The 11,453-nt window shown below is 46.1% G+C and overlaps 1 protein-coding gene across 1 annotated transcript in view; it reads left to right on the top strand.

Moving 5' to 3' along the window:
- LOC125704441 (receptor-type tyrosine-protein phosphatase delta-like) overlaps positions 1-11,453 on the top strand; it is a 362,466-nt gene that overhangs the window by 254,923 nt on the left and 96,090 nt on the right.

Below are 11,453 nucleotides of genomic sequence, written 5' to 3'. Positions count from 1 at the left end.
TTATTTTTTGTGAGTAAAACTCCCAGAATCCTGAATGATAGGCTGATGAACGGCCCGACTTTGTTCTGGTTGAATAAATCTCGGCCACAGTGGGCCCAACCCAGCATGCTTTGGGCTCCTTTCAAATGTCGAACCTCTGCTTCTCCCCGTTCTGTGTCGCAACAGCTGCTCTGGTGCAATACTTCTGACAGCTGTGCTGCTTTGTGTTATCAAAGCCGAAGCAAATTGACCATGAGTTTGGGCACTGGGGAGACTGTCAGGTAATGAGTGAGGGGCAGTGGTACGCCAGAACCTAAAGCTTGGCTAGGAGTCACATTCAGGAGCCAGATATCCATCTCTCACCATCCGTCCGGCTCCCCGTCCGCACTGGAAACGTGTGTAAATGGCTGAGCGACCCCATCAGAGTCCCACAGCCTCTGCCGATAAAGAGACGGACATTTCAAAAATGTAAATAAATAACAGCTTTGATTGCTTGGACTGCGTGCGCCGGTGATGTGAGTCGGCCCATTGTTCAGTGGTTTGCAGGGGATGAGACCCCCGGAAGGCAAAATGGAGGCCTCTGCCCCCCCCCCCAACAGATGGTACGGTCTCCCTGCTGGTTATATACATCCTGCCAGCTGTCAGAGCATCTCTGGTGAGGGCAGGGGGGGGGGGGGTGCCTGTTTTTTATGGATAAGTTGCGAACGTATCTTTCTTGTCTGACAAACCTGACAAACCGACCATCAGCAGGCTCTGTGTGAGGAATCATCATTACCACACAGATACAGGACAGAAAGAATAGGGAGCATCACACATTTTCATTTAGGTCCTGCTGCTTTTGAGTCCATGAGGCTGAAAATGCTTGGACCTTGAGATCTTGGGCATTGATTTTGAAAGATGAATGGAATTATAGGGGGTGGTACAGTGGCCCAGTGGTTAGCAATGTCACCTCACTCTTCTGGGACCAGGGTTTGAGTCTCCGCCATGGCTCCACACGTGTGGAGTTTGCATGTTCTCCCTGTGTCATCGTGGGGTGTCCTCCTGGGACTCTGGTTTTCCCATCTTGGGTTGTTCCCTGCCTTACATCCATGGGCTTCAGAACCCCAGCAACCCTGAATAGGGCAAGTGGGCTCAGAAAATAGGATAGAACCAAATTTAATGTTTACTTTTCCGTAATTCACCTTCTGTTTTCCATCCTGACGCATGCAAGGTCAACAGTGAAAACATACCTCGCATTCCCTAGTGTGAGTCGAATTCTCGGGGTGGGGGGGGGGTAAGTTACTGTACATGGCACTTGATGTATTAGTCTAAAGCCACAGCAGTCGTCTCAGACAGCCTTTGACCAATTCAGCTGAGCTTAATGGTGTTTTAATTGATTGTTTCCAGTCACTGGGGTAGAATGGTGCTTGGCTGAGTAATAACCTTCAGCACCAAATAAATATTGACAGACATGGAGACGACGTAAGAGGCTAGGAATTGGTGCCAGGCCTAGTCTCTCAATTCCTATGGAAACCTTGCTTTTGCATCTAAACAAGAAATTGAGTTTTTGTATGAATTTCTTTTCAAGCCCAAGCATAATTTGTAGGCTAGGGAAAGATATCTGAGCGAATTAAGCACATTCGTCATGCTAGATGTGCGTCTCGAGCTGGTAAATGAAAGCGGCCTGCATGCATGTGTCGATGATTGAATTGGCTTTAAAAGGCTACGCTCGCATTGCAAAATTGTTTGAGGGAAGGAGGTCAACCTGAAAAAGTTTGCCTTTTAAAAAGTGGAATTACACGCGTAGTGTGTTCAGGCACTGGAGCGCAGTGTCTGTTAGCGTGTGGTCTTAGCGTCGTCATCAGTCCCGAGGATTAGGAAATTTAACCAAGTGGTACCATAAAGAATTTCAACCCTTTTCGTCTTCTCCAAGGGTGTTCATGCTGTGTTTTTAAGGCTTCAGAAGAGATGGAGCGTGGAAGCTCTGGGTAGGTGAGCACTGGCATGCTCTGCCAGTAACTGGCTGCTTTAGCCCAGTTACCACGGGCTCTTTTATTGGTTTCCATTGAGTGAATGAGTCTCAGTTCCCACATCACTACCATACAAAACAACATCGAGGGAAAGGGTTTAACGATACCACTATCCCCAGATGTCACTTGACAGTAAGTTCCCTAATAAAAATGTTTTACGATATCTTTGCGTTCCTTGATTAAAAACTGTAAAATGCAATTTTATTTGTATGTGTCTGCTGTGTTGTACATGAATTAATACTTTTACAGCGATTCAAATTAAATCTGTGTGTGCATTTCCCTTTGAGCTACTTCAAATTAAATTACTGTCTCTGTGAGAAAATTTGCACTATCGCAACAACTTACTGAAGTTAATGTCGCTTATTGAAGAATGTAGTAAGGTTATTTGGACTTTGCGTCATGTTAATTTTCTCGAAACCCATTTTTGTGGCGCGTCTCAGGGTGGGAACACTCCAGGGCTGGAGTTTTCACTGAAAATGCTTTTAGATCAGACACCGGTTGCTTAGCTACTCATCGACCGCTTCCGGGAAAACGCAACACGCGATTCCCTACAAAGTTATCGGACCCCCCATCTCAGATGATATCTGCACAGCCACTCTCATGGAATAACCAGAGGAGCTTTCTTCTAAGAATACCGCAAGGTGTTGTCACACAGTGTGTCGCTGTCTAATCAGCGCCACTTGTAACGCATGCTAATAATAAAATACCACATGGTCAGTCCACATCAACGATGCATAGCGAGGATCACTGGAATTTGTGTTGCACTGGCATAGAGGAGAAGATCGCCATGCCTGTGTTCGAGTTAAGATAATTAAGGGTTTGCTCTTGGTAGGGTTGATGTCTGTTAAGTGCACTTTCTTCCTCGTGAGAAGCCGGCTCCCTAATGGAGGCTAGATTTATCCGTTGAATCGCAGCACTTACTGACAAAGGGACAGTGTTGGCCTCTGATCATCACATGACCCTTTGCATACCGAAAAGCGAATTATCACAGTCGGCTACATGCAGTCAATGGTATTTCAACCAATATTTAGTAACACGTCCTGGTCACAACATTAAAAAGAAAACTACTAAGAAAGTAGTAAACAACCTTCAACCTCATTAGAATAGTTTAGTACATAGGCAAGGTGAAATACACATTTGGAAATTGACTTTCAGCATTAGTGTTCATAATTTAGAGAGTGACCCCTAGAGGTTTGGAGGCCACCTCTTCTATCTAAACGATCAGGTTGAATGCATTGAACTCGGACACAGCGACAGCTGCCTGCACATTAGTACTTGGCACAGCATAATGGTGTACATTATAGCAGACCATTTCTGATCTGTCTGTGCCACTATTGGCAGTTCAGGCAGACAATTACCTGAGCACATGCACAGATATTTTAAAAGGTCATCATCCAACTTCAACTATTAGAAAATACATTTCAAGCAACTTTCAGTAATGGAATTCCTATTAATTTGAAGTGTGTGTGTGTGTGTTTATTGACTCATTTTCCCACTGTGTTATACAAACATCCCTTCATTCATTATTAATACTGACATAAGTGGTGATTTTAGGTTAATCAGAATTCAGGTTTAAATCCAGTCATGAGAAACCGGAATGACATCGGATCTGTCTAGATAATTTCTTGCTTGCTGATAGTGGAATAATGGAGCCCTGGATTTTTTCTCTCCCTCTTTCAGCAGAATAAACCCATCTGTTCCAGACAATTCATTGCCGTTCTAACAGATGATAGAAGCCTATTATTAGTCTTCATTTATGCTGTTATTGGTAGGGTCATCAATGGGCAGAGCATTGGTAGCTATGCATAGAAAAGGCAATTACACTGGGGGCGATGTGTTCTCAGTTTGACTATCTGTTCTTTGCCAGCTCTCCATTGAAGCTAATTATTGACCACAGTAGATTTCATTTTAATTTTGTTGACACTAAGATGAGTCTAATACAGATCTTTTCATTTATGTTTTTTTTTTCTTTCTTGTAAAAAAGCAGTGTGTTGTTGATGTTGTTATTTAAAGAAAATACTCCTTATTAGGGACAGAGCTGGATTTTTTCGGTTTATCGAGATTTACATTTATCCTAGATTTAAGGTAGTCTTACCTTAAGATGAAATCTATTTAAAGTGGGGTACCTTAAATCAAGCCCCAATACACGCCAGTTTATTATTATTATAATTATGATTATTATGATTATTATTGTTGTTGTTGTTGTTGTTGTTGTTGTTTGTTGCTGATGCTGCTGTTGTCGTTGCTACTGCTGGTGAACCCTTAGACACTATTGCTCCAGAATGTCTTCTGTGTGAGGTGTCTGCTTCCCCACCTCAGTGTTGTGACAAAACCAGTATACCTTGAATCCTGTCATCGTGTCGCCAAAGTTGGTGGCCTTGGTTACTTAGTACGCTGTTGCCTCCTGTTTGTCAGCCATCCTGCCCCTGGACATCTGTATTGTCTTCACACTGTCGTGCTGCTTGGGTCCGTGCTTTGGTCGCACGAGAATCCCAGACACATTGATGCAAAAAAAAAAAAAAACCTAGATGATTGGCTAATATGTGGATCGTGGGGGAGCGACTTCCTGTGATTTTGTCAGGTTTCCATTAGTGTCAGGTTGGAGTTGAGTGGGGGGGGCATTCCTTTAAGTGAGACACCAGCCCTATCCAGGGGCCCTGAATGTTCTTCAGTCTCTCCGATACACAGCAGACAGTGTTTGCTTAGTGCCGCTTATCATTTTGATAGATAATGCTACATGTTGGCTCTCAGCCTGCTCAAGACATAATATATGGAATTGCCTGAGTCCATCATTTCCTAAGAAATCATTTTAAATTGAGTCGTTTGTGATGATTTGCATGTGATCTGCTGTGACACTGGTATCCTCTTCATGGTGTCCCCTGTTTTGGGTCCTGTGCTGCATTGGATGGGCTCCAGGATGTTTCGGTCCGGGAAGAGTGGCATAGAAGATGGATGGATGTCTCTTGTTTTATCTTTCTAGTCCCCCATGAGGAGTTCATCAAACTAGCTCAGTGTCCGTCATGAAATTATGATAGACGGCTAACAAATTGACTTTGGTTTGTCATAGTTTTATCTCTGCAGTATATGAGCTACTCAGGTCCCTTCCGTTGACATGTTGATGTGGTTTTCCCATTGATTGACTCAAGCTATTTCAGCTGCACGTATCATATACAGGTAGACGTACTGTTGCATTCTGGGAAACTGCAGCGAATGAGTGTGGTACCCAATGGCGTCTGTGGTCACCATAGCAACTTTGACTACTTTGATTTGATAAGAACAGAAAGGAAAGCCTTGGATAAAGGACCAGGAATCTGAGGCACTTTCTCTAAAAATCTAGCAGTTTTACCCAGGTCTTGGGGTTTGGTGTTTCACATCTGTCCTCCTTGGCAGCAGGAGTGACCTCCTGTGTGTCACTGCTGGTGCCGCCGCCTCTATGCTCAGTGTCTGAAGGGGCGCCCCTTTAGGTACCATTATCCCCAGCTGGGCTGTTGATGCACTGCTGTTTCTGTCAAATGACGTCCTCCATGAACCACTGTGATGCCTCCTGTGTGCTGAGTGGAGGATCTCCGGTTTCCTGGCGGTGTGACATTGTCGGACTGATTGAGGACTGGGGCGGGCAGGGTTGGGAGGGGTGGTTACAAAAAGTAGATGTGCTCATTTGTTCACAAGGGATCTCACCTAATCAATTAGTGGCTTAATGACCTCCACTGGAATAATTAAGTACCATGTAGACACATGAAGACAGCCTCTTCAGGCATTTAATTTTCTGTAGATCCAGGCAGCGTGAGAGCCTGTTCTGGAAGGTCTTAGGGATTGTGTCACCACCAAATATCTACCAGATCTCCAAAGATATAGAGAGTCCCACAGATTCATTCCATGCTGTAGACCCTAAAGCAAAACATACCAGATAATGTAACACATTTTTCTTGGTGAACCTAACGTCTCCACTGATGACGACGCCTTTTGGCTTTGCGAGTGGGGGGCAGACTCCAGGATGGAGTCTCAGTCTTTGGATGACCGACTGGAAACAGGCCCACCTGGTTGCTCTCCGCCCGGTGGTCTGAGCTTTTGTTTTTTGGTCTGTCAGTTGGGAGAGGTTGTTTGCAGGTGAATCGGCTTCTTGGTTTCAGACGAAGGTCTGTGGGGAGCAGATAGATCCTTCTCCTTTGCTTATTTTTCAGGGACAATGTCTGAGGAAATCATTAATATTTTCATCGAAAGAGCGAATTCCTTTCTCTGCCCCTTTCCCTGCTACGGGAGGGAAACCGGACCTCTCAGTCTTCACTGTGGGCAGAATCTGCTTCTCGAGTGGCTGTTTGCCCCCAAAGAAGATAAATAAATCGAAACCAATCCCCCGTTCTCAGGCTTATCCATTTTATTGTCGTGGGTAGAGCGAGTGCCATGCAGGAGACGGATTGCTGCAGTGCCACATTCGGACACGGAGGCGACAAGGGTTTGACACGGAGCCAGCTGTCGGCGGAACCAGCCGGAATCTCCGGGCGCAGCGCAGTTAACGAGTTTCCGGAGGCAGAATGTCGCCCGGTAATCCGTTCGCAGAGTCTCCGCCTTCGCGCGCAATGGCACGGCAGTAGGCCGCCAGACCGCAGTGTGCCACAAACGGGCTCACTGCAAACAGGCTTACTGCAAACGGGCTCACTGCAAACGGCTTGTGTGCGTACGTGTGAGATGTAAACCACCCATGAAAATATCAGCCTCTTAAAAAATCTGCAGTCAGTTTATCTGTATTTATTTATTTCTCTACGTTATTTTCAATCGCAGGGGAGAGAGTTTGATATTGGTGGGGGCGGGCATGTGGGGCAACTTAATTTAAATGCCAAGGTGGTGGGGTGGGGGAAATGAATGAATCCAAATGAGATATTTGAGGGGTACACGTTTCCCTCACCCTCTCGTATTCTACTACCCCGACTATTTGTACATAACATTTTTCGTGATAGGTAAGCAGAATTCCATAATCTTAAACAACATATTAGGAATTTTCCCTGATGGCTGGAACCTTAATGAGTTACTGCTTAAAGTAATTTCGCAGCCGCATACGTGCCGGCCCTGATTCCTCGGGATGTTTCCTTGACACGGCTGTTTGACCTTTGAGCGGGGAATATCCTGGAGGTATATAACGTTCCGGTTCACCGTGCGTCTCCGTGGGTCATACATGGGCCCACAGATGCTACACCCAGACTCTCCTGGTTCTGAGCCCCTGCTTCAGGAAGCAGAGGTAGCAGTGTGGCAGATGTCAGGGTAAATCGGGCCCCTGTCGGATCTGCGCACCGCAAACCCCCATTGATGCGAAATCTGACCACACAACCCTTTCAGTACTCAGTGCTGCACTAATGGAGGTGTGTGTGTATGGAGGGGGGGTGTTCTCAGATCATACACCCAAACAGATCGCCTCTTGTGCCTCGTTAAAGGCGAGCCTGTCAGACCAGCGACATGCGACACGGGGCCCCTTAGCATGTTTGTTGTGGTCTTTCTGGGACTGAGGAACAGGGTTTGTTACCTTTATTTTTTTTTTGGGGGGGGAGTGGTAAATAATCTTAATAAAGCAAGATGAGAGCCATTTAGAAGAGTATTTGGTGAATGAGCGTACTAAAACCTGTATGATAACAGTATAAATGGGTGGGGGGGTGCTTGACTGTGTTAAAATCATGGTGAACATGGTGTAAAGCCCGCATTCATGAGTGTCAGGGGCCCGGCTGAGAAGCCGACCTGCCTCATGCACGTCCTTGGTGAGACCCGCCCGAGTCACATGTCAGCGACAGGAATCGCGGTTTGAGACATGGAGGCCGTTCCCGCCTCGCTGGCTGCCGAGCCGAGCGGCTCTCTCTGTGGCGTCGCATTCTGCGTGCATAGGGTCTCCCTCAAAAAATATATTTTTTCTGGTCCCGCACAAAGATCTGTGAATGCAGTCAAAAAAGTAAAAATGCCAAAAGTCTCGTATTTTGTTTGGTTACTTATGGTTAAGGTTAGGGCTGCGTAGGGGTTAATGTTGTCATGTTGGGATTAGAGTTTTCCTCATAGAAATGAATTGAGTCCCCATAAAGATATGAATACAAATGTGTGTGTGTGTGCGTGTGTGAAGGTTGCATGTTCCCCTTGTGCTACACTGGCTTCCTCCTACTGTCCAAGCTCGTACAGTGTGTCCCCTCCTTTGTTTCCAATTCTCCCTGAATAGACTCCCCCCCCCCCCATGACCCTCACCCACCTACGCAGTTGGAAGATTGATGCATCCATTTGCTTTTCACTTAAATATTGCTCGCGGCATCATTTTGAAGTTTTAAAAGATACAGCACGATGCGAAGACTGAAATCAAGACAAATCCGACGGAACCGGAAATTGTATAGTCTTTCAACAGCCGCTGTAGAAGCGGATGCTGCTAGTACCTGCAGGGTGATTTGGCGACGACGTGATTCATGAAGGAATAGACAGTGAAAGAGGGTGGTTACTTACGAACAAGGAGAGGAGGATGCTGATTTAGACTGGGAGCAATGCACAGCTTAAGAAGACGGAATATCTATGCTACAGCCCCATTTAATGGGCTTTCTGTACCTAAAAGTGAGGGTAAATGGATTAGCTGTGAGATTTTGCAGTAATGAAGACGTCTATGAGGAGTCATCAGGGAAGCATCCTCCAGACAGCATGGATTCTAGCGGACGAGGATTCACTTCCCATGCCTTGGACGCGAAATCCCGGATTATCATGGAAGAAAGTGAAGTAAAATACACACTATCTCTGACAAGGATTGAGGTGCTGATTGGCGGCTCCCTGTAAATCCCCACCCCAGTTAGAAAGGAGTAAAAGCATCTAAGGATGGAGGAGAGCTGACCTCCTCCACGTCTTAAAGTAGTGGAATTAAACACGGCCATCTGCAGAAGGAAGGTGATTAGAGCGGACAGCCATTTAAGCGCACAGGCGAGAAGTTTGGCATGGCGGAGAGCGACGCGCGCTCGACGTCAGGGAGACAGAGGACCATGCAGCAGCACGACCATGCGCCTGCAGCCTGGCGGACTTGACCAGCCTCTGGCTTCCTCTTCCTTCTGCAGTAGAGACTCTTTATTCTCTGCCGTGTCTCGCTAACCCCTTTGGATGTTCTAATTTCATCGTCCTGTGGCAATGAATCAAAGTTAATGTCTATGATCAATACAAAACTCTGTAAAATATCAATGTGGGGGAAAATGTTAGTTAATGAGAACAGTTCATCAGAAATTACAGAAATGATTTGCGTCCTTTTTTTTTATCAGATACTTAAATAACTTCTGGGGCAGCTGTCGTCTGATGTCACATGGTTATTTAAATGCAGTTGACCTGTTTGAAATTCAGAAGTTTCGCATGATGGGACACGTAGTTTCGGAAATGGAATAATTCCAGCGAAAGAGGCATCGTAAGCTTCATGTCTCAGACGTCATCAGAATTCAAACAAAAAAGGTATTGAATGTGCATGAGTAAGTCAAACACGTCGCATATTATTATTCTGTTACTCTGTCTGGTGTAACGTTTTTTTTTTTCAACACTATCCTCTTGCGTTATACATTTTACACATTTAGCACACTCTTTTGTCCAAATCAAAGCCAAATGAGGCAAATAGCAAACTGCAAACATCCATGCTGTCAAGGAGTCGGCTAGGGCATAATGGCAGCTAGGTTAAGATACCAATGGATGCCCAGGTACTAGAGTAGGCAGTGTTGGAGCAGGAGCTACACAAGAACTTCTAGCAAGACCAAGAACCTAATAAGACTATTCAAGGACTAGAAATGCAACACAAGAACATTCAAGGAACTATAAGAGGCATCAGGCTAGTAGAGAAATTGATGGAACAGGTAGGTCTTGTGGCATGTCTTGAAGGTGGAGATGGAGTCTGACAACTATATATGGTCCTTCAGTTTATTACACTGTCGGGGAACCACATGCAAGAACCTCTAGTTAGATTTAGGGTTGTACTGTGTTATTTACCATCTCTTAATATGTGAAGCTCAAGAACAGCTCCTCCCATCCCATGTCTGATCTGCTGAGCCCATCTGACCAGCTTTCATTGCTCTCAAACATTGTTAGGAAAAATTTCTTCCAAGTCCCAGAAACACTGATTGGGTCAGAATTAAACTGTATTTTCAGTTTTGTATAGATTAATAATTCGGTTCCTGTGCCTTCAGGATATCAAGTCAGTGCTGCATAATGTAAAAGGTAAAATCACTGAAGCTGCTTGACAGCGTATTTTCCCATACTGAGAGAAATGAAAGGTTGTTCAACTCGTACCAAAGTCCCAGTTGTGGTCGGACTGGCGGTTTCATCTGGGGGCAAATCAGTCGCAGAGACACTGTACTTCAGGCCTGAGTGGGACGTCCTTCATGTCCGCCCCGTCGAGGCTCTCGCGCAGCTGGCCAGCGCTGGTGTTGGACAGCTGGCACAAAGGGGGCGTGGGAGTGACCAAGGAGCGGCGGGCGCAGGACTCGTCCTGCAGGGCTCGCTGGTCCATCCTCTTTTTTTATTCCATGATGGAAACGCCAAACCTTCACTTAGCTTGCGAGGCCAACCTGATGAGGATTCACGTGGGGGAGGGGGAGAGGAGTAACAGTTGGACAAAGGATAAAAAAAAATGTAGCAGATGGACAAAATGAAATCTGGCCGCGGTGAGGCAGGGCCAGGCCCGACGCCTGCCAACATGGAAGTGAGCGAAGCCGGGACGCGGAGTGATAAATGGTAGCAGGTCCAGTCGTGAGCACTGCAGGGTAAATGGGGGACGGTTGTGAAATGGAAGGTAGTTCTACTGAACCCCCCCCATCCGGCAGCCCAGACCCGGAAGGGCAGCTGGGGAAATTGTCTTTAGGATGCAATAACCCTCGTTTCAGAAGAATACGTTATGAATTCTGACAATGTCGTCGCGGTAGCTGAATGATTAATGAGAGTCATTCGCTTTGTGTTTCTTCAAGTGCTGTAGGGGAAGCGGGGGGGGGGGTGGGGGGGGGTGGGGGGGGGAGTCTCAGAAAGGCTGCTCCGTGTTCGGGGGTCCCCGTTAAGTCTGTTGTCGTCGTTCTGCTAACCAGAAGCGCTCAGCTCTACATATTTAATGTTCTATTTGCACGCATATACATAATTCAGCGATATTAAAAGGCGTATGCGATAGGTCAGATATGTTCTGTCCTGTAAACATGCTGAAATATTCATGCGGCATATTATTAGGATTATTAATTAATCATAATAACAGTTATGATAAAATGGGGCCTGCACGCCTCGTGGTGATGAAGGGAGACGGAAAGTGTACGTGTTCAGTGTGTCCTGCAGCCCTCCGTGAACCATTACAGAAGGACCTGATCTCTTTCTGATCTCCATGCGTTGTGACACAGGTCACATGTGGCGCTGCCATTGCCCCGCCCACTGCTGGGCTTGCATCAGAATAAAAAACATCCCCCCCCCCCCAACTAATAATGATACCCAGCCAAAAGAGAGCCATTTGTA

Source organism: Brienomyrus brachyistius, chromosome 12, assembly GCF_023856365.1.
Source record: "Brienomyrus brachyistius isolate T26 chromosome 12, BBRACH_0.4, whole genome shotgun sequence".
Lineage (NCBI taxonomy): Eukaryota > Metazoa > Chordata > Actinopteri > Osteoglossiformes > Mormyridae > Brienomyrus > Brienomyrus brachyistius.
This window is presented reverse-complemented; position numbering and strand designations above follow the sequence as displayed.